Source organism: Synchiropus splendidus, chromosome 4, assembly GCF_027744825.2.
Source record: "Synchiropus splendidus isolate RoL2022-P1 chromosome 4, RoL_Sspl_1.0, whole genome shotgun sequence".
NCBI lineage: Eukaryota > Metazoa > Chordata > Actinopteri > Syngnathiformes > Callionymidae > Synchiropus > Synchiropus splendidus.
Window position 1 is genome coordinate 25,153,916 of NC_071337.1, and position 23,993 is coordinate 25,177,908.

At 39.7% G+C, this 23,993-nt stretch overlaps 1 protein-coding gene across 6 annotated transcripts in view; it reads right to left on the reverse strand.

Moving 5' to 3' along the window:
• Positions 1-23,993, reverse strand: part of plxnb2a.1 (plexin b2a, tandem duplicate 1) — a 130,530-nt gene that overhangs the window by 100,646 nt on the left and 5,891 nt on the right. Inside the window, exons 2-3 of one of the 6 annotated variants that reach the window (XM_053863934.1) lie at positions 12,468-12,511; positions 11,618-11,713 (exon numbers count right to left, since the gene is read on the reverse strand). The exons of 4 other annotated variants lie outside the window; for them this stretch is intronic. The gene's annotated coding sequence lies outside the window, so the exon portion shown is untranslated. The remainder of the gene's footprint in view (positions 1-11,617; positions 11,714-12,467; positions 12,512-23,993) is intronic. One more of the 6 variants, XM_053863933.1, reaches the window with a different exon arrangement.

Below are 23,993 nucleotides of genomic sequence, written 5' to 3' on the forward strand. Positions count from 1 at the left end.
GTCAAAAAGCTGAACCTGCTTTGAAGTGCAACCAGATGTTTAATCTTCAACCCACACAGCAGAGGGCGATTTCTGATCATGGAAATTAACTCAAGGTCACGTTACATAATGCGATTTTTACTTTTTTATTTTGAAGCAAAACAGAGAAACATTGTTCTGGGGAAGGTTCATCTGCACTTCTTCCAGAAACTTTAAATGGTGATCCTCTTTAACTCCTTATGCTGTTCTTGTTCACATTTATTCACTTTTGTACCAAAGGCTGAAACCTGCAACACGGCTACACTACCATTATCAAAGTTCACAGGCGTTATATTTACATTTCCTCAAATTATAATATTCTTGAACTCAGTGTTGGAAAGAGACATCCCATTCAGTTCTACAGTGTGAAATGATTTTTTTTTGTTCAGCTTCAAAACATTCAGTTATCTGTTGACTATGATATCCGAAATGTTAATATCTGATATATTGAAACTGTCAAGAATGTGGGGGATGCATGGAAAATTTGATGCCTGAATATATTTGGCCAAAAAGCAATATTTGGCTCCCACAGTCGTCGTGGCAACACTTCGCTGCTATATGTGATTCAAAGTATGCATAGTGTTGAACTTTTTTTAAGTGTTGGAGAGCGAGGATTTCAATTGTCTCGAACCTTCTGTTCACATTATTAGCTTGTACCAAAATGACTAGATGTTCATTGTAGTGGGATTTTTTTATGTGTCTTTTGCATGAAGGATGAGCTTATTTTTAATTTTTAGTTGTTTTTTTTTAGAGCAAAACTGATTTTTTTTTTTTAATGTCAAGAATATTCAATCAAAACATAAATTTTCTTTGAAAAACATAGAAATACATTCTAGACTAACCACATGTAACCACATTTGATATTCGGCCAAGCATTTTAGATTTCATTCAGCTTCAACCTAAAATTCTCATTTTCAGTGCATCCTTAAAGAAAATAGTTTTGGAGGATTTTATTGTTAACAATAAACAAAAAAAAAAAACACTTGCATTTGCGTTTGACTTTTAAGTTTGAAGAAGTTGTTCTGCCTTGAATACAAAAGGTTTCTCCTGAAACTCAATGATCAGATAAAAGAAGAAGCATCTTTATATATCATAAGTCCAGAGGGTTTAATTCAATTTTCAAACAAACGCATGAACTTTAGATTCTTCTGAAACTGATTTCATGGTAAGTTGGTTTAATCATAAGGTCAGTTGTAATTACTGTGATAATAATCACTTGATAATTATCAAGTTCAGTTTCAGTTAGGTTATTTTTCACCCCTTACTTGATAGAAATTACGATGACACCCAGGTTCAGTTGAGAGGTTAGCCGATCCCTGACTTGAGCCTCCCGGTTTTATGCGAGTGTGCTTGGTTCTGTTATCTCAAGTCCATGTGGGGACATGCCTAAATTAACAAAATGTGAATGGATGGATACACATCGCTGAGCAGCAGACAGTAGACATAAAGTACACAGTGGTGTCCGCACACTAATCTCTCTGTGAGGATTCGGGTTGATTCTGTCAGCCACGAGCTGCTGTGTGAGGGTATTGAATTCTACTGAAGCCGAGTCAGAGAAGCTCCACAAAACCAGACAGAGAAAGCAGAGAAGCTGAAATGAGAAAGGAGGCTAGAATATAGATTGGTTCTTTGTCTCCCGTTGGTTTCACGCAGCACTTTGACAAGTGAAGTACCGCAACTCCACTGAACTGACTATTTTCAACTTTGAACAAAAAACTCCAAGTGGGACGGCAAGTTGTCGAAACAGGCAGGTGATGGGACAGGAGAGAACTTTTGAACCAATCAATCTTTTCTGGGCGATTTGGAGACTTCAGGATGAATAATTTGGGATGCCAACAGTTTTTGTTGTCTTTACTCAATCTGAGCAACACTGATAGGTGAGTCAAAGTCAAACAGACATATGACCAAACACAGTCCAATAAGCGGGCAAGGCTAAATGCTTTATGTAATGATCAGTGCCTGTTAATTTATAGAGGCTACATTGAGCATAGTCAATTGCTCTCTTTCACCTGTTGTGATTCACAACATCTACATGCACTGGTCACTTCATCAGTCAACGAAATGTTGAGTTAACCATTTCAACCATTTCATATCGTGACTGACCATTAGAAATAAAACCACCCCAGGGGAGGTAACAATTAAAAAGAAGTCAAATGCATCAAATTGAAAATTTGTGTCGAAGCCGAAAACGTTTTAAATGCTTGGATGAAAACCGAGCATATTTGTCAAACAAATTCATCAATATTCCACTATATAATAGGCTGATAATGTAAACAGAAGCCTCTACATAGTTCGGTAGCAGACTCATTGCAAAATTGAAATTCTATTCTCTCTACTGTTTGGGTCAAACTTCAAACTCAGGCTGCTGATAATGTGTCCTTTCTGAATCCTTGAGGCCCCCACCTGAGTGCCACTCGGTCACTTCAGCCAACTCTATGAAACATTAATTATGCAGTCATTTTGTAGCACTTGTTTGGAGGACGAAAACAAAACGAGCAGGCAATAAGCTCAAAACGTTCCTGTAAACACTTTATTGGTGCCTGATAAATGACTAATGCTGGGGGGTAATGGGAATTCACCATGCAACTCATTTTTGAGGTTAATGGGAATTTGCCAAAATGATTCAGCCTCAAGGTTAATGGCGAACCCAGTTCAGGGCTGCCAACAGCTGAGAGGATAAATTAGGACATTTGCGACGCAGGAAATTATAGTTCTAAAGGCACTGAACCAAGCGCTTTAATACCACCTTCGAATGCGTTTTAGGATGAACCAGAGGGGCAGAATGATGAAAACAGAGAATCTGAAAAGTTCAACTGTAATAACTTCAAGGATGTGCTAAGTGGTTGATCAGAAAGGGCAAATCTGTGCTTTATTTCAAATGTGAAGAATGGAATAAATAAAGCCGTTGTTATAATTGTTCTCAGCACTCGTTTATGTACTTGCAGCTAAATACTTCCCCAAGAAGAAATAAAAAGGAATGTCAGACAGGCTGTGGATCTCTTTATGCAAGGCATAAAACACCACAGGGAGGCTGCTCATCACAGCTGACAGGTGGAGTCGCATGCTGCGTCTTTGTTATGCAGGTACATCGCAACTTGTGGGACTCGATTGAGAGAGATAAAGGAGTGACACACAAACAAACATCAGTGACAGCGTTTCAGGTGGGATTATAAAGATTACAGCACATTTCTGAACCCAGACGGTGCATAGAGGAACTTTCCATAGTTTTAAAAGCTGGTGGAATACGTTTTTGTTTTTACAACTTTGGTATTGTATATAAAACCTTCATCGGAAACGAATCATTTTTCAGTGAAACATGAACAAGATCTTCAAAGCAGCGATATTTATGATCCATGTCAAGAGACCAAAACAAGTGACATAATAGTGATTTTGTAATTAATATTTGTATGGAATTTTAATGGGATTTTCTGAAACTATGGCAGAGAATCTGGAGACCCGACTGAAAAACAAGGGCAAGAGAAGAGAAACGAGAGAAGAATCCCGAATTTTAGAATGGGAGTATTTTAATTCACACATCCAAATGGCACATGTGATGTCACATGGCAGCAGCCATAGTGTATATCAAATTGAACATAATTCAAATGTTTCACATATTAAAGTTACAGGTGTTCAGCATCTGCATGTGTAAAGTAGTAACAACAGCATACATGCCATATATCAATCAAAAGGTCTGGGCTACTCCTACTGTGGTCCAGAACCCCAACTAGACCAGGATCATACATCCAAATTTAGTCACACTAGGTTTACAGTTCCCACTCACAAGCAATGGTTCAAGGAAATATTACAGGTGTCCAGCTCCTCCGCAGAATATCAATAAGTCAAGTTTGACATTTTTAGTTGAGTTATGCAAGATCCTTCCCTGATCCCCGAAGGCGATTTTAATTACACAAACCCATTTCTAACACCGACTAAAGGTTATATTTCACCCACGTCTGCTGGCTCATTTTATGTCCTTCAATGGTTTCTGGAGGAGAATTTCATGCCGAGCTCTGCTCTAAAGAACTTCACATGAGCAGTTACTGACACAAGAAAAATGTAGAAAGTTCTCCTTTCCTCTCACTGAACCTTGCAATTAGAAGAAATGTTTTATCTGTCAATTGTGTTTGCAGGCAAGAGATGATGGTTGAGGCAGAGGGATAAAAAAAGAGAGCGAGTGAGAGGGCAGTGACTCAGCTCCACCAGCTCAATCTTTAAACTACTGATAGTGCTGCTGAAGATAAGCTTCCATAGCTTAAAACCAAAAGACCAGCCTCCAAACCTTCTGAGTTTTGTGTCGTGTGTGTGTGTATATGTGTGCGTGTGTCGTCTGGTTCTCTCAAAGGAATTTCATTTCCAATATATGGACTGTTGAGGGTCCAATTTCCTGACCAGTGTGGCGAAACGCTCCATCTGAGCTGTGTGCGGTAAGTCCAAACCTCAGCAACTGCAACCAAGCAAGAGATCGGACAAAGCGACAGAAGCATAAACATAGAAGAAGGTAGAGATTTTGAAAAAAGGTGAGAGAAGAGTGATAGTGTGGCAAATGTGTGTATGAGATGGCGAGCAGGTGGAACAGAGGGAAAGACAGAAGAAAAAAATGAGGACAGAATGTTTAATGGAAGTGACAGCGGAGAGCCCATACTCCTACAAATCACTATACACAGAGCGCGAGGCCTGTTCTAGTCCACTGAATGCAAACAAAACAACTTTTGAATTTCAGCTCTGTGCGGCAAGATAAACTCTTCTTGCTGAACCACACTGCTGTGTGTCGTTTACAATTCTCTTGCGGGTGTGGCAGTGATTTTATCACCTCTGCCTTTTCCATTCAGATTCCAGACACAGTAAGGCTGTTGCTGTATGTGTAGTTTGATAATTGAAATATTAAGTCTCCTTGATCATTTAGTTTCACCTCTGCTTACATAAATATAAAAATAGACAACACACGTTGTGTATCTTGGCTCCAAAAGTCAAACCTCTCAACAAAGATTTTTATTTTTCAAGAGTTGGATATTCTTGTCTGATTCTGCTAATGTCCAATACCGTAACAAACGGCCTCATATTACCAGACTAATTTAAAGGAGCTGTTGGGGGAACTGTCTTTAATTTAGCCCTTCATCATAGCAAGACACCTTTCAAGTCGACTTAAGCACACATCCATCGATACCAGCGAAACACAACTTGCATGGCGCACCACCATAGCTTAAATGAGAGCCACCATGCCATCAGGAAAATGACATTTCTTCTTTTTAAAGATGAAATCTCACGAGATTAAACGCATTAAAATGAAGTGGAAATATTGAAACAGATAGCACATTATGGAGGTGGACATGAACACGACAGTTTTCACAGTTATTTACAGAAAAATCCCGAAAGAAACATCATAATAACTGAAGTCCGTTGCTTGCAGAACTCAAGTCTCACATTCTGGCCAGACATAGGAAGAGACGGACAGCATCAGGACGTCTTGAATTGGAGACAGATTTATTTGTCATGACTGAAAACTAGCGATTTCACAATCATCAATTCAGTAAACGTCAAAACATTCCCCTCTGTTTCTCTATCACTTCTTTGTTGGCTGCGTACCATTCTGTTTTATTCATTTATTTATTTTGGGGGGAATTACTATTGGAGTCCATTGTGAAAATAACGCTGAAGCATGTACAGCTCCTCTGATTCACTTGTTCCCTGTGATTTCACTATAGGACAATCACAACACAAACTGCACAGGCTACACAGTCTTGTTCATCAGATCTGTGTTAGATTCAATTTGGGTGAGTCAGAAACTTCATGTAGATATAACCAGCATGTTCATTACTCTATGAGTCACCATGTGTGTCTTCAGGAGTTAGCGAGACCTCACAATCAATAACAACAGAATCACAAAAGATACAAGAATGTTGCCTGCAAGATCTGATACCTAGTGATGTGGATGAATCAATCTTTTTCTTTTTTTGCAGTGTGTGTAAAGGACAATTTAGTATTCCCTGTAGTGTTCATCTGGTTACACAAAACTATAAGCCCATAAAATTAGAGCTTCTAAAGCTGCATTCTGAGTCATAATTTGTCTCCTTGTAAATCACATAAAATCGCTTCATCAATTAAAAAAGTTTCACGAACACTCCGGGAGGCTGCTCATTTGTCAAGTGCCAAACAGGACAGAAATACTAATAAAGTTTGGCGTCGATTTAATTCCGCCAAGTTGTACGTTATCTATACATTTAATATTCACTCTATTTAAGCCATGCTCTCCGGTGTCCAATTTTCAAAACTGCTTGTTTCCTTATTCCATAATTATCTAGGCAAGCAAATGCATAAATCAATTTGGAATTGATCAACAATGATTTTAGGCATTAGGGGGGAAATGTCATCCACTCCTACTGTTCCCATGTGCCATTACACATTTACATTGCTTTTGTTTTCTATGTGCATAGGACTTCAGAAAAATGATTACAGAATGGAAATGGTTGTCTATGAGGGTTCAACGCCTGCAGTATTTAATGTGAGGGAATGAAGAAAGCCATTATACAAAGTAGCAGGGAACAAATAATAAATTCACACATTCTTTCCTTCAGTATTAGATCAGTCTGACCATAAATTTACTTTATCCTGAAGTGTAAAAATAAAGCTTTGAGTTTTCTACTCACCCAGTAGATAAACTTGTCTCCTTTACTGGTAGCAAGAATTCAGTACCAACAAGTATGTTTCATGATATACTGTTGTGAGGTGTCGTTAGGTAAAACACAGAAAGACTCTGCAGGTAGCAGTGTAAATGCAGCTCCATGTATGATGTACTATTGTGTAAAAGATTGTTCCCATATTTTCCTCTTCATTCCGTTTAACAAATATTTCAATTGAAATAGGGGCCTGACATACTAAAGGTGCATAATTTCATGAGAAATCAAATATAAAGGCTAAAATCTGCGACCTACGGGCCACCTTAAAGGAAGCATCCCTGTAAGCATCCAATAGCAATGAGGGGAAACAGAACTCAAGACATAAATGATATTCGAGGACCGCACTGAAACACTGGTATTGTAATATCTCTGGAGTGTGTTGACTTTTACAAGTCCTTGACTTCTGGCATGGGAATAAAAAGCCATACAATCCAAGTGTGCCAAATACAAATGGGACATGTAAAAACAGTTTGAGCGCGAGACATGTTATATTGGGGACAGGTCTGGAGACAGTTGGCTCAAACTACTGAACCACAGCTATCTTTCCACTAAGGCCAAAACAACACGGACTTACTCAAGCCTTAAGATCGTGCAGTCTCTCAAGTTGCTTCCATTGTATAAAACATCCTTGATACAGTCTAAAAAAACATTGATAGATCCGAGGCCAAAAACCAAAAACGTAGGAAGCAGAAACATCCACAGAGATTACATTTTTTTTTAAATGTCAGAACATAAATCTCCCAAACCTCCTATTCAACATAAATAAAAGAAAGGACAAGCAGACAACCAAGGTTTTGACACAAGATAGTGACTTTTGTTGTCAGAATAGAGCCGAAATGACTGATAAATGACTAACTGACTAACAGTCCTACGCCCAAACCCTTAATACAAACCAATACGCATTGCTTTTCTCACTCGGCAAACTCTACCTTTTTCAGCTGCCACTACCTCCCCATTATCCCCTTGAATCGCCTTTCAAACTGCCTATTTCACTTTGCTATTGCTTTGATTCCACACTGTCCACAGAAATATCTTCGCCTGCACGAATGCTTCCTTCCATGACTGATCAGATCTGTTTGCTGGAAAGATTTTCTTTAACAGCAGTTTGGCTGGAATCAAATATTTGATGGAAATTCATGACACGCTTCAAGATCTATCAGCACTGGTGTGTCTGAGAGGATAGATCTAACCAAGATTGGAAAGATATGGGTTTTTGAAGACACACCAATATTGGCTTGATAATGACGACTGCACAGTGCGATTGTCTTCCCTCGGGGGAAGTTTTTCATCAATTTTATCCCTGAAAAACTTTACGGAATTGCATTTAAATCCGCTCAGTTATCAGACATGAACAGCAACCCTGAACTTATCTGAAGCTGCAGTGAAGACAAAATTAAGTTTCAACCAACCATTTAAAGTCATTTCACCCACAAAAATACCAATGCCAGGCATTCTTTGATCTGTTCCACATAAATGTTTTCATTTATTATTAAAAAAATTAAAGTAATAGTTGCAGGCAATGTGCTTTGAGCTATAAGAGCCATTAAATATATTTCTGAATATTGTGGCTTACACAATTTTAGCTAATAGAAAATGGTGGTTGCCAGTTCAAAAACTGCTCATTGCTTCACAGCAACTACAAATATGTTGAGGTTACTGGAAATATTAACACAATATCTTCAGCACCTCGGTCAATAGCTGACACAGCATCTCAGTGTCAGTAGGTTGGTAGGTCAGATAAAATCCCTACTGTAATGAGACTACTAACTGTTCATTTTGGATCAAATTAGGAGTTCAGTGGTTTTGTCAAATAAAAAGTTGACGACAGGGTCGAAGTCGTCTTGGTTACATATTGGAAGTGTGTGACACCACATGCTGATTAGAGACTGATTCCCCCTCTAGCATATTGCAACCACGTCTGTGTCCTTGAGAAACAACCCTGAAGCGAGAGTGTGTTTGTCTGTTTTTTTTGGCACTGCTGTCCTTGTGCTTGGCAGCTTCCTCTTGTCGCACACATTAATGAGATGCAGAATCCGTTGCCATCTCGGCCTCCTGTGGAGTCGCACATGCCATATAAGTCCTTCCGGGGGAGTTCATCACACTCATATTTCCATTTCAAATACCTGCTACCATTGACAGGACCTTGACCCTGTTAGGTTTATGTGGCCCCTAATATGTAGTTGGACTGGAAAATGCTGCTACACACAACTTTCACGCCAATCATCCTTCAAAGTCTATTTTATGCTGTCGGATTTGGAAGATTCCAGCTGCTTAGCTCGCTATTTTACCAGCGTGAACAGCTGGAATATCTGCATTAGAATTATCGCTGTCAACACCAAATCATCTTTTACAGTCATTATCTCCAGTGAAGTATTCTTCAAGTTCTTGGTGTGGAGTATTATTTATATACCTAGAGGATCATCAAGTAAAAACACAGCCAGCAGTGGACGTCCTACCATTGCTTAATGGAAAACAGAATTTCAGTTTCAAAGTGTTCGAAACAATTAGCAGATGCTGCTCACGCATCAGGCACATCAGGCCTCGGGATTCTGGCCAACACCACATATTTATTAAATGATAATGGCTCACATTTATAAAAAGCGCTTTTCAAGACACCTAAAGCACTCTACAGAAACCATTATCCATTCGTGACTCAGTCACATCGGTGGTGGTAATCTGTAGCTACAGCTGCCTCAGGGGAAAATGATGGAATGGCCAGGAAGGTAACACCAACCCGCACCCTCCAACCACCATGATCATTCATACACGTTCCCATGGGTGGGTAAGGTGTCTTGCCTGGGGTCACCATGACAGTGGCTGATATGGGACAGATTTCAAACCTCCAACCTTCTGATTGTTGGACAACCCACTGAGTCACCAGTAGACCAGCAGTCACTCCATGAGTCATATTGACCATAAATTACAAGTAACGCTCTTTAATCCCAAAGTTATTAGTTGCAATGGTAAATAAATTCCTCCTTACTGACAAGCAGACATTGTGAATAATTTCACTGCAAACATTGCATTAGTAATTAATTTAAGTTTAAAATCTATAAGCAATTCTGTTTAAAAAAAGAGTTTGTCCAATAAGCCGCACCCTAATATTAACTTCTGAATGCAAAAAGAGTAACCTATTTTGGCTCGAGCAGTGGGTCTTTCTCTGGTGCCAAAAACCATTTTGGAACGGCCAAAATGGAGAGAGACATGGGTGTTTTCAAGCCATTCCACTACCGTACTGGGTCCTCTCGGAAAGTGGAGAACGATGACCCATTTCATGGCATTTGAAGAGGACTTCACTGAGGGGATCTAATTGCGTGTGTCTGGCTTCCACCAGCTCCTATCATCAATGGACACCAATTCAAGGGTGTCTTTTAGCTGTCAAGTACATTAGCTCCTCAATCTTCTCGTCAATGCGGGTTGATTCAGAGCTTAGATCTTAGTTCTCCTGCTCCCTCTGTCTGTGCCAGTGAACAAACACAGGTACTCATTTGGCTGACACACTAAACAGAACTCACCCTGACCACTGACACCCTCCACCATAACCTAAAACTGTATTAATTGTGGGTGGATAAATAGCCCATTAATTGAATTAAAAATCAATTGTTATGTGAAGTGCCTCACTTTTCTGACAGAAAACCACCCAACACATTACTATAATAATTTGCCTGAGTTAAAGTCACTTGGTATAATAATCTGCACTAAAGCACAGCTCAAAACCTGCTCACCAGTATAAAATATGCCACTATCATTTCTCCAGACTTGACCTGCGCTAAGGTCTTGTCACTACAAAGAAGGCCGTAACAAAATGAAGGTCAAAATAAGCAATGTTGAAATTGCCTACTTCAGCTCAAGTTTAATGTCCCTTTGCTTTTCTGGGCATGTTTTCCATTAGAAGGGAGGAGTTGTGCCTTTTTATCATCCTCTACAAAACGCAAGAAAGGGAATCAAATTAGGGAGGAGGAGAAATGAAGGTGGAGAAAATAGAAAATGATGATACATAGCAGAGCAGAAACAAATACAAGAATGTGTCATGCAGGGGAGAGAATGGATCGATATATAGTGGAAAAGCACACAAATGAAACGTAAAGTTGAACACTGGCACAGAAACTAGCAAAGTGAAAGTGTTGGGAACGGGAGAAGAGAGGAGGAGAAAGTTGGGAGGAACAAAAATGGAAAAGGATTTGCGGACACTGAGGAAGGGGTGTTTTTTGGCAGCGAGCAGTTTCCATTACAGGACAAAATAAACTGATACCATATGACTAATCACCTCATAACTGCACCAGGAATTTACTGCAATACTTTCACACAGGAGTGGAAAATAGTTGGGACCGATGAAATGTGTCAAACAGCAAAGAAGAGGAGGGCGCGGGGGATATTTATTCCAGACAAAAACACATCCAGGAAATACCTACTGATCCGCGGAATCAAAACGACGGAGGAAATAGCAGCCAGGCTCAGAACAGATTCCACTGATTAACAATCAAACAGGAAAAGTTGTCTGGAAAGTACATATCTGACACACACAACTTCTGTTTGGACTAATGTTGTGTGTCATGTAAATCGTGGTAATCCTAGAACGTACAAAAAAGTCCAGCGCTTTCTTATCTGCTGCTCCTGTTTTTGGTTTGGTGCCATTCTCACGATCCCTGCAGCGTCGCTAAACATCCAGATGCAGACCGGATGTTTGTCCAGCAGTTCAGATAGTATCTGCTCTGAGCTTGTGACGACACATTCGTGACCAATCACACAAAACGAAACAGCACACAGAAGTTCATTATTCAACAGCAACAACACTCTTACATAAGACAGGGAGAAACACAGCAGGACTGATGTGTGAAAGATAAGACTGAGATTAGACAATAACAGGAAGCAATAAATACCCTGAAACAGAGAGAGATCAGACGGGTTGAGATGAATGTTCTGACCTTCTCACTGCCTTTGTGTCTCTTTCAGCGTCCCTGCTGAGTAGAAGGACCACTCTTTGAACCCTGAATCTTGTCTCTCGCTTCCTCTGCCAGTTACTGAGAAAAGATGAATGTGCTCAAGTGTGCTATATTCCATAAGATTAGAAAATGGACTTCATTTGTATCACGTGCCTAAATGAAAAAAAAAAAAAACTCACACATGGATGTCAGCAGCTCGTGGTTATTTCTCAATAAAAGGCTTTTTTGGAAGAGAAAGGATGCTAAAAACCACTAGAAGGCTTTTTATGTGAAACATCTGCAAGTTAATGCTGAAATTGCATTAACTAGACAAAAAGCTGCATCAGCAAGTAAACAACAACAGATAGCAGGGCATTCACAAATCTAGGCCAGTAAATCTCAGTCTGTCTCAAAAGTCAGCGCCTAATCTGGCTTACACTCTCTATTTTACTCAGAACATTTTGAAAAACTTTCAGGCATCAGCTTTGGGAAAGTTTTCAAAAGGAGGCAGGAGGAAGAAGGGGGAACGGAAGAAAAGCAAGAGGAAGAGGCCAAGATGGAAGTTCCAATAAATAGATGGAGGCAGGAAGCCCAAACGACTGGCAAACATCCAACGTTCAGGAAACACAAACTGTACATGGACCATTCTATAACACCAAAAATTAAACTACAAATGCATAAACAATGGTCCACACACGCACGCGCATGCAAACACAGAGCTATGGTGCAACTCATATGACTGTGACCCTAGAATCTGAAGCCATTAACAGGAGAACACAAGAAACTTATATCACAAGGCTTTCAGATTACATATAATTAAGACTAGAGAAAAATATTAACTTTCATGACTTACCCAAATACACTCTTTATGACGGTTATGGGGATTGATCACCACACCTTAATTTCACGGTTCAGAGAGGAAGAAAACGCAAATGGCATCGTTAGATTTTTCATTTTTTCAAAGCATCTAGAAATAAAATAATGCAATATACACTAATTTCACCAGACTTCCGTCCACAAATATTTTTTGACAGAGAAGAGACAAACAATTTACACTGAGTCCATTGCCGTGCTGTGACCACAAGTTAAACTGCTTGAGTTAAAATAAAAAATATTAGGGCAACTTAAAGATCTATATGATAAAGGCATCTGGAAGGAATGATTTAATTGAAATAGGAAAATTTAACACTACTTTAAAATACATTTTAAATGTTAAAATAATGGACAAAAGGCAGTGTTTTCCCACACATTGACAAAACCACTGCATCCCCCGTCAAAAAAAAAATCTGTGGGAGGCTACCTGAAATGTGGCCAAGTAAGAATCTGTTAAAGTGCTCAACTTGTTTTTGTCCTCTCAATCAACTCAGTCCTTTCCACTTACGTATTTCGAGCCTAATACAAATATTATAAATCACTCTAGTTGTAGTTTGGCCGAACAGCGGAAATCAATGTACATTCGGCTTCAGTGGTGGTTGTAGTCAAAATGAAGGCTGAATAGTGGATGAAACAACATGAGACGAGCCCTAAACAACTAATCCATTTCCAATTGACAATGCAATGTAATAGAAATCGTTTTTCAAACACAAACATGCATCGTGGAGCCTAAGCAAATTCAGAGCCATAAGTAACAGATACGCACTCGGCTGGTCTGATGAGGTCACTGCACGAAATGTTTAGATACTTTACAATGAGTGAGTGATCATTAAAAGAAAATGGGAACAAAATAAAACTTAAAATCAATTCTGCACCAATATATTGGCCGGGCCAATGCCGATACGGGCATTTATGATTGGCCAATCAAATGACAAATATAAGCCATTACTTTATTTATTTACTTTAATAAGATGTTATTTATACATGATGAGAAAAGTTATTACTCTTATTAAAAGTTATTACTCTTAAAACTTTACATCATGAAAATGACAAAACAAAGCAGGCGTTTCTCTGGAAAAATCACACAACTTGTTGTGATGCTGCAACCCCGTCAGCAGGGTAGAGTATGGCAGATGATGCCGGTGTTTCACAATACTCACAAAATTGTCAACCGAGTTGCAGTTGGCAAAACGTGCACCCACGGACTCAGTACTTCACATCTCCGGGGCGAATTTGAGCAGTATCAAGAGGCTAACAAACAAATGCTAATCGGGGTTAAATGCAGGCAAAACCAATGCTAATGGAGTTTATTGTTTTGCACGAGCAGCTGAGTTCCATTGTTGAGGACCAGAGGGGCGCTATCAGCAGCTCATAGCTCACATGGACCCCAGTTATGAATTCCCTGGACATGTAGTCGATGACAAGAGGAGCGATCTGTCAGGTTATAAGGCAACATCCCAGTATTTAACAAGTAATGAGTGAAGTTAACATAGTGAGTTTGATTTCATCACTGTTATTTGCAAATGGAATAAAACACTTATTTTATTTTGAGCACTGTGCCTTTTTATTGTTTGTTATTTAAAGCATTTACTTTAAAAGTTTAACTGTTTTCTTTACAGTGGTGTCCAGTATTATTGTTATTTGTTAGGTAGACTTTTGTGTGTGATTTATTTGAGGAGGAGAAAAAAAAAACAATAGGCAAAAATCGGTTTCGGCCTATTGGGACGTAGGCGAGCATTCTTTAACCCGCAATGAGATTAATTTCTCCCTAAGTTCCAAGGTGGAGGAAATAGGACAAGGAGTTCTCTTATCTGCCCATGATATGGCTACGATTCATCTCTGGAGTAGTCAGTTCAAATTTGCACTCAAGGTTTACGGCGCCAACCGGGGGAGACTGCAGGTCAGATCAAACAGAGAGCCTGTATCATCACTCAAGTCTGGTAACACTTTGGGAATCTGCAAAATGTGGCTTGTGGATGGATCGGAAATCATCGTTCACACCATATCGCACTGTTGATAGGAGTTATCTAATCACATTTGCCGACTCGGGTTGAAACCCAGTCTCCAGCTGCATTCCAACCCACCACCAAAAACAGTTGGACCAGATTAACAACAGGGGAAAACTTTTAATGCGGTTTTGTGGGTGTTCATTTGCAGGAGGGGAGAAAATCTGGATACAATCTGGATTGAAAAGAATCTCTAGAACAAATGCTCACGCTAGGGCTTAACAATCAAAGACCACACAGGAGAGAGGAAACACGCAAATATTTTCTTGCCCACACTGTGGAAAGTACATGCAATCCTCGATTACAGTACGAGTATGAGTGAGTTTATGCTTGTATACCGTTTCCTCTTTTTGATGGCAAAAGGGAGTCACTAGACCTACATTACGAAGCATGTTAAACAGAAATACAGGTCGATTCTTCGATTGAACGTCTACGAATGCCAATCATTGTCTCCACACACAAGTGAATTAATCAGACTTCACTGACTGTGAAAGAAATCAGACCATTACACACAATATATAACCTTAATGGAACACCTTTAACTGACTCATAGCCTTTGTTCACACTGCATTTTGAAGGTTACTTTCCTCTTTTCCCTCATTGCTTCAGTCAAATACACGAAATCAAATTACATCATGGGACCAACTCAACCTCATTACAAGTCAATAAAAAGTGTACTAAAACAATGCATTTTATGATTCCTTAGACGGGATGTTCAATAAGACGATGTACGCCGATTTAAATCATCAGCAACTGTCAAATTTGAGACAACTTGTCATCTGTGGGTCCTGACTGGCTGATAAAGGTGCACGCGTGATGTATATTCTGCAGCCAGTAAGAGGCAAGTGTTAAAAGTTCTCAATGAGACAACTATTGTAATAAATGACAGAAAGCAAGTCCAGTGTTACAGCCAAGTTTTCATAGTCTAGTCTAGGGCTGCAACGATTAGTAGACCTTCATAGTCACGTTGACAACAAAAATTTGTTGATGCCAAAATCTGTGCGTCCATGTGTCATGTTGCTGTTGGTGTAAACACACATGGACCGCAGGATGGGCATCGAGAACTGGCTGTTATTCCGAAGCAGTGAGAAAATATCACATTCTCTGGAATCATTGAGATATGTTCATTTCTGTTCCTTTAATTGGTTCCTGACTGAGGTTCGACTCCAACTGGCCACTGTTGCTGCACGCCCCAGGCTCCGCGTCACCACCTCCGGCTGACCGCCTCAGTCACTATCACGGAGGAGTTCGAGCCACGACGGGTCGTAGTGTTCAAAAGTGTGGCTTTGTTTTGTTTGTGAAGATAACACGTCTTAAGGATGGAGCAAACCCCTTTGACACCTTGGTAGAACGCTGAATAAGTGTTCCGTTTCTGGTCTGTGACGCCACACACTCTTGAGCTAACAGCTAACATGTGGGTCTTGTAACTTGTAAGAGGAGATTGATTTGTTTTTAATCATGTCACACACGTCACATCTGTGCAACTAGAGTGTTTTGTAGTGAAGTGTCCTCAGTGTCTCTCCTCCTAATAATAACCAGAACTGAACTACGGAGCTACACTGAAGACATCATTTTAGATTATTATTCCAGACCTTTTGATGTGTATGTTGATCAGATATTTTATATGGGACACATATGTGTATAGTGATGATTTAAAGTTCTTCCCAAGGACCAATCAAGACCACAGATTTAAAGAACTGGAGCTCTCAGTCAATTGTTTAATGCTCTGTGCTTCTCAGGGTTAATACATGTTCCTGGATTATGTGTCATTATTTTAACATACGTGTTTAATAATGCATGATGTCTGAGTATCACAGCACACACACGAAATTCAAACAGGTTGCGATCAATCGCGATTAGTTGACTAACCCAAAAAAATAATTAATAGATTAGTCAACCAAAATAATCGTTAGTTGCAGCCCAAGTCCTGGAGCTCTAGTTTTGCTCCGTCTTTAGAAGAGAGTACTTATTGATGCCGGTGAGGAGAGATTTACAGTAATATAACAGCAGAGGTCGAGGCGTGAAAGCTGTCGACCAATGATGTGCTGACATCACTACAAAATCATTATCAATGGCATAGAAAGGATCCGATATGTGTCGTTTGCCCTCCATACCCAGAGACTCTCCAGCACATGTAAACAGATGGCAAGAGCAGCTACCCACAAAGCAGGTGCCTGGTGCCACAACCAGATTCTTGGATGTCCAACAGTAGCCATGGAGAGCAGACAGCAGTCCTTGCCACAAATGAGTGCCATATGTTCTCTTTGATCACCAATGTGTATGTGTAAAAGACACTAACTTGACCAAAAAAATAAAGACAAATCAGCCTATTCCCTCATGGCAATGAAACAAATGTATTTAACACAAAGCTCTCTCAATTACTTCTTTCAGAACCTCAAACATTTTGTCTGCCAGTCAGTCTACAAAATGGTCACAGCTACTTTGTTATTCTGGCCACACCACTGTCTCTGTCAGTGCCACAACGGAAAATGAAAAATAAATCCCAACCAGAAGGATTATAATATGCCGTTTCGCCTAATTCCTACTCCTACCCATCAGTAATTATAAATAAAACCGATCTTGACCTCAGCCACTGTACCTCCTCCGTATTGACACAGCGACTGGAAGCCGTTTCTTCCACAACTAATCCCCACAGATGCAGAGAGGAAAAACACCAACAAGGAACTTGCTGATTGCCACTTTCTAATATTCATGCTTCATTTGTAATCAGTGGTGTGTGGATGATTACCCGCCTTCTATTAATGGAGCCATGTTGATTGTGCGACAATGACAGTACAGGGAGTTTCCTGTCGATTGTGCGGAGGAGATGGGGAAGCTCTCCAGAGCAAAGTTTTCTTAAGAGGGGATTAAAAGGAGCATTGGAAGGGCAAAATCATGTGGGAGATTTGTCTCGATGCCTCTAATTGTTGACTAGGTTGAGCAGGTTGGGACATTATGAGTTTCGAACATTGTGAATTATGGCAAAAGGAGTGAGTCACCCTGCATGCGAAAATAAGACACACAAGGCGACGTCAAATTTTGGCTTGCACGCTCCTATAATACGGTATCCAGGGTCAACTGTGAGCATTAACTTTCCCCAGGTCCAATAAGCACTTGGCGTTCTAGGGCTTTCCCCCTGCATGGTATTTTTAAGGCACAGCAACAACAAAAACTCTACACTTCATGCCCTGAAATAAAATGTAGGTCTAATTCAAATTATTAACACAACATCTTTGGTACCTCTGACAAAGCATATTTGACAGCAAATATGTGATTAAGATAGCTACGTAAAATAATATAATAAAGCTAATTTGGTTTAACAACTGTGTGTCAAGCGTCTTTCTCTCCGGGGTTGTTAAAAATAAAGCCATCACACCTCGGACAGCACAGAGGTCTTAAAGGTGTGAACGTGACTGAGTGTGTATCCCGTTCTGAGTTGAGCGCAGGATTGTCACCTCAGCAAGGATTCACAAGTGTCAGTGAGATGCCAAAGAAGACGATGGCTCAGAGTGCCAACACTCTCCACACAAACATGCAGGATTATCTAAACACACAGCTCTCTCTCTCTCTCTAGTTGCTTCCTGCTGAACCATCCGACCGAAACTTGGCTTTGGAGGCAACTACTCTGAAATTGGCAGCTTTTAAAAGGAGTGATGAATGTTAAAACGGATTGAGGAAGAGGAATGTCATGCAGGGGGTGTATATTCGCCTAAAATTGTCACGTTTTAATGGCATACGGCTGCTGCCAAAGAGGTCGCATATAAGGTGTATCTCCAACTGCCATATGTGAAGAAGGCTGCATCACACAAACCTTGTTTACGTGATTTTATTGGAAATAAAATGTTGACACATTCAAGCTAAAATACTCTATAGAAGAGGAGACATCACCAAGAGTCAATTGACTGTGACAATAGTTTGCCTCAGTCAAACAGATGGAGACCCGAGTGAAAGCTTCCTTGAGGAGATGATTTTAATTGGAGCCCACACACAACCCCTAACCCACAATTAGAGGGGTGAAACACCCTAAAATCTTTTACTGGACCTGTTAAACAGCTAAGTAGCTTTTTTTTTTCTTTGGTGACTCACAGCGAAAAGTACTTGGGGCAGAGAAATCCCTGAAATGGTTCTGTGTTGTAAGGTAACAGTACGATTGCTGAAATGATGTGGGCCAGGCAAATTTAGAACTGCAGGAGGTACAAAGGCAAAACCTTGGACGAAGATGTGCAAAAAGCAGGGCTGAATTTGTAAAGAAAAAATATTTTCACTGCATTTTGCTCTGCGAAAGACACAAATCCAAAATCTTAATTTTTGAGAACATAATACAGACAGGTAGCATTGAAATAATGGGACTGAGGCAGTTTCAGTGTGAAGCTGTAAGGCTAGTTCTTTCTCCATTGACACAGTATTGATTCACTTTAACTATGTTCAATGCAAGTTCATCTCTTGTCCTAAGTCTTTTGATGTTAGTCCATTGAAGACATTTCAAAAGAGAAAATTGAGTTTTTGAAGGACGTCACTCACACCTTGAACCATTACAGGCCTCCAGAAAAGTACAAAGGGCACAAATGTGACTTCAGAGTTTAGAATGAATAGTTCCAACGCCACTGACAGGTATGGGTACGCCAGCAAATCATATACATATTACATCGATACAATATAGATTCAGTAGCAGGGGAAATAATTTAGCAGCGGGAGGATCCTCCAACAACAAATAGAACTTTTGGACACAACTGAAACATGCACTTCTTGTTCTGAACATCCAAAAAACATCCCTCTGTGTCCCAGAGTACAAACCCTTACATAATATTTCAATGTCATATATTTTCTCTTGCTGAGATATATACGCAAACTAACAAGAATTCTGACCAGATAACATGAGTAGCAATATTTGGAAAGAATGAGGTTAATTCTCACAAGTGGATCTCAAACAAAAAGAATTATTGATGTTAGTTAACACTTGAAGTACAGCAGCCGTTTTATAGTGAAAATATGGGTAATGAACCTGAAAAATAAAAACAGCTGTGTAATTCTGTAACCAGGGAGAGTGCAGATTGAGTTCCCGGTATGCAACTTCCAGCAAATGTTGTCATTGTTATTGTTATTAGTAGAAGTGGTAGTAGTAAGTGGTAGGTTTCTCAAAAGGCAAAAACGAGAATAATAATGTCTTTTGAGGTTAATCAAAAAATAAATTTTAAAAATGTCTATGGCAACAGAAAGAGGTCTTGTATTCGGTAAGTACACTGACAACTACATTATATGAATAAATGGGCTCCTCCCATCCAGGTTGTGCCCTAGTGTAGGGATATCACTCAGGCAAACTCCCAAAAACAAACTCCCAGACCATCACAACACAAAATGTGTATTTCTCATACATACTGAGGTTAAAGTGTGTTGACTTTAAAATTTTCAAAACATTGTGTTGGAACTACAAATGCAGCATAGCTTTTTTTAGAATGACCCACTTGTTAGCCCTGTCAATTGGAAAGTCTTTTTGGCAAAGCAGTGCACCTCATCTTGCCTGGCTGTGAACCAGACATCGAAAAAAAATAGCTCCCCCCCAAGTCACTGGAGGATAGTAGTCAGTCAGGATCGACACAGGTAAACACTTATGTCGCACAACAAAGACAAATATGTTTTAAGTAATACAGACAGCAACTATACCTCTGTAATTACAGATAAATTATCTGCTGCTTTGGTCATTAATTGGATCTTATAAGGAATTACTGTCATTCGCCATAATTAAACACAGAAGCCATTAGTTCACATCCTTACAACCCAGTTTCTTCTTATGTACCTTGGCATGTCACAGCCTTATAGTTTTTAAATGATTGCACCGTCTTTAGCATGCACGCCGCACTGCACTGATGACCCTGGAAGAACAGCCAGGTCCACATAAAAAAAAAAAAAGCTGCCCATCAAAGCCACGGAATCTGTGTCTCCATTTGTTGCTGTCTGAGTGAGAGAACGTGTGTGTTATCGAAAGACAAAGTGTGTGTCTGTATCAGCAGTCATCTTGATGAAGTAAAGAGCGTCCTGGGAGAAATAAATGACAGCTGATGGTTCGGCGGCCCGCGAGTCATTGTCCTCGGGAGAATTTTATGAGAATGTGGCAAAGCAGACTTGTAAATTGTTCTATCAACGGCACAATGTGATCTGATGTGACGTGATGTGCTTTTTATTTCTTCGGTCTTCCCATCTGTCTTTTGTTCCCCTTGGTGGTAAGAAAGTTGCAAGATTTCTATTGCACCTAAATCAGTCTTTATTATTTTTCTTTTTATTTATGTTGAATAAAAGGTAACATTGGTATTATTCCACTATGTATTTAATACTTAAACCCCCTACAGCACAAGACCCTTGTCTTTCAGTTTTGAAAAATGATCAGTTTTTTTTTTTAATTGCTGTAAATACAAAGGTTTGGTCTTGATCATTATTTCCAATGATTGTTGTATCAGTGTTCCACATTACGTAACTAGAGTTCAAACTGTTGGCCATCTTCAAGATTAAACCTACAGAGAACACACAAAGAACAAGGGTTTTGCAGTCATGTGCCATGTTACAGTTGATGATTTCAAGGCTGATAGGATCATTTGGAGGTTGAATAAACACTGCAATCAATTCTTATAAAAACATGGTGGTGTAGTGGTTGGTGCTGAAGCCTCAGAGCAAGAAGGTCTGAGGTTTGATTACAGCTTGAGGCTGAGTTGTGGAGTTTGCTTTCCAGCTCCCTGCAGCACATCATTATGCACTGAGCAGCAGAAAATTCATGGACAACCGTCCTAATAACTGAAGACATGTCAACACTAAAAAATAATTCCAACTATATATATAAACTGTCAAAAACAAATCCTTCTTTCACCAGTCTCTTTTCCATTAGCAAAACACTGCTAACAACAAGGAGTAGAAATCGTACCAAACTGACTTTGTGTCCTAACAAGTAAGGAGATATCTACTATTCAACATCCTGATGCGTAGACAAGCTTTAACATGCATGCATGAAATAAATCTCCTCACTAATGTACTGCATGTGAAAGGACAGATGGCCAGCTGATTAAAATTATGTCCAACTAAGTTGTAGTGGAGTCAAAAATGAGCAACTGCGTTAGTTCTGCATGAGAAAATGCATGAATGTATCAGCAGGATGGCTGTCAGAAAAGCCACAGCGGATCTGCGTTGGTGTTGACATCCATTCAAAACCAAGGAAGCTTTTCAATCAGAGACGCCGGGGGACATGGACAGAAATATCCACAGTAATTTACATTTCTGTAAATCAAAAAGTAAGCAATAAAAGTAAAGAAATATTTTAAAGACATATTTCTTATTTATCTCTTGAGGTCAAAATTGGGGACTGAAGTTGCTATGGTGATAAACACCACTGGGACGAAAAAGATAAATGTTGTTTGAACAGGAGGTCATGTGACAGAATCATTTTTTCCACTTTGGTTCTCAGGACATTGGTCAGGGTCATACGATTTAATACTCAAACCTCAATTCAAGACAGATAGAGGACAAACTATCCAGGTCTGCCAAAGTTCATGGCTATACTTCTTCAAACCCAAATTTTCTTTTAAAAGTCATAGTTTTAATTTCAAATGAATCTCATCTCATCGGTGATCAGCACATATTTTGGGAATGAAGAGGTTTATGAAACCAGTTCAATGGTTGATGCATTTGTCAAGGCTTACAAGCATAGTATGTAAATGCAATCCTTGAGTCCTAGTTTCCCAGCATGAGACTGAAAATATACACAAAGCCAAACTTGAGCATCAAGAGTTGGCCCTCCATATTTTTTTTTCACATTTAATTTTTATCATTTTATATTTTATTTTGGATTTGATGACAACAGTGTTCCAATGTCTTGGATGTGTGAAGTGACTGAATCAGAAGCATCTAAAACCTTTTGTGAGACTTTACTCAGTGAGAGAAATATGCACAGGTCAGTCACACTAAAATCAGAGCTCTTGAGGAGCCCCAACAACAGCAGGCGAATGACATCGACAAATTAACAGCTAGACAAACATCACAGCAAACACACGGCGCACACACCCAGCAACACTCCAGTCAAATGCATACACCAATGTTAAAGTAGCTCTTTAAGCTCCTCTGTGCCTCTTCTGAGGACTCAAATTAAGAAATAAGCACATCAGTTTGTGAAGTTTGACTGAGCGCAATAATTACCTTCACAGTGTTTGTGTTTTTTTCCAGAGAATTAAGCCACATTCCAGGGGACCAGGGAATCCATTATTATTGACGTGAGGAGTTTTAGAAAATCCTTTTCCACTAGCTTTTCCAATAACAATGAAAATACTTGACAGAAAAAAAACCAAAACACAACACACTCAAAAGTGTGCATACCTCAGTCAACCAGCTCATTTCCACCGACAGTGTGACCATTTTCACCCAATATTATTGCATAATGTTTGTCATGTCTAATACCACACGGATATTGCAGCCTTGAGGATTGGTCGATATCGACCGGATACGATATTAGCATGAATCATACATATGTTCATAACTTATTTTGTAACGTGGAATAAAATCTACAGTATTCTACAATTTAATTTTTTTTTTTTTTTTTTTAATGAATGGGCCCTGAAGAATAACCTAAATGAATCCAATAAAAACACTCTCGCCTCAGTGGTCTTGTCAAAATCCTCATGTTTGCGATGCTGCTTCACATGCGTGATGAGGTTGCTCATATTAAACTCTGTTCTGCTGGTTCTGTGCCGCCACAGGAAACTTGTGCATGATGAGCGTTGCACTCAGCTACAATGTCATTGTGCGAGTTTACGGTAAAATATTGTCACACGACTAAGATCACTTCTCCTACAGTAGCTTGTCACGTCACAGGTTCTGCATGATGAATCAGAGATGTTCTCCTGGTTACTCCTGAGCTACGGCCAAACGCCGAGCAGTGTGGGTTTTCAAAGCTTGTCGATAGTCTCACTAATATTTTGCAATTATAGATCAGACCAATATCAATATCGTATGAGGATACCCCAAATTATTGCCTCATGAAATTTGCCTCAAGCTCAATTACATAGCAAGTGGCTTGTGCCTCGAAGAGCCCCTAAAACACACACAGGATGCATGCAAAGAAGAGCCCATGCTACAACTGTTAGTAACGATCAGCCGAGAGGTCAATCAAAAACAGTTCAATATTTGGAGCAAGCTTGAATTTTTCAAGCCAAACTAAAAAACAAGATCAGAATTTACTTATCAGTTCACTAATGGAGCTGATGTCGGTGCAGCGAGGGTCATTCTGGAACACAGACGCGGGACACAGGGAGACATAACAGATGCATTCCTCAGGTCCGTTTGTTCTCAGGGCTGAAAACATTGGTGAAAATTCAGGCACTCGCTGCAGTTCTCACCCCCAATGTGACACCAAACTAAAACTGACAGACCACGGTTTGTGGTGTTATAAACACAAGGTTCCACTGAGCTCAAGCTTGACAATCATTGTGCCTTCTTCTTTGTGAGAATGTTATAGCGCCAAATAC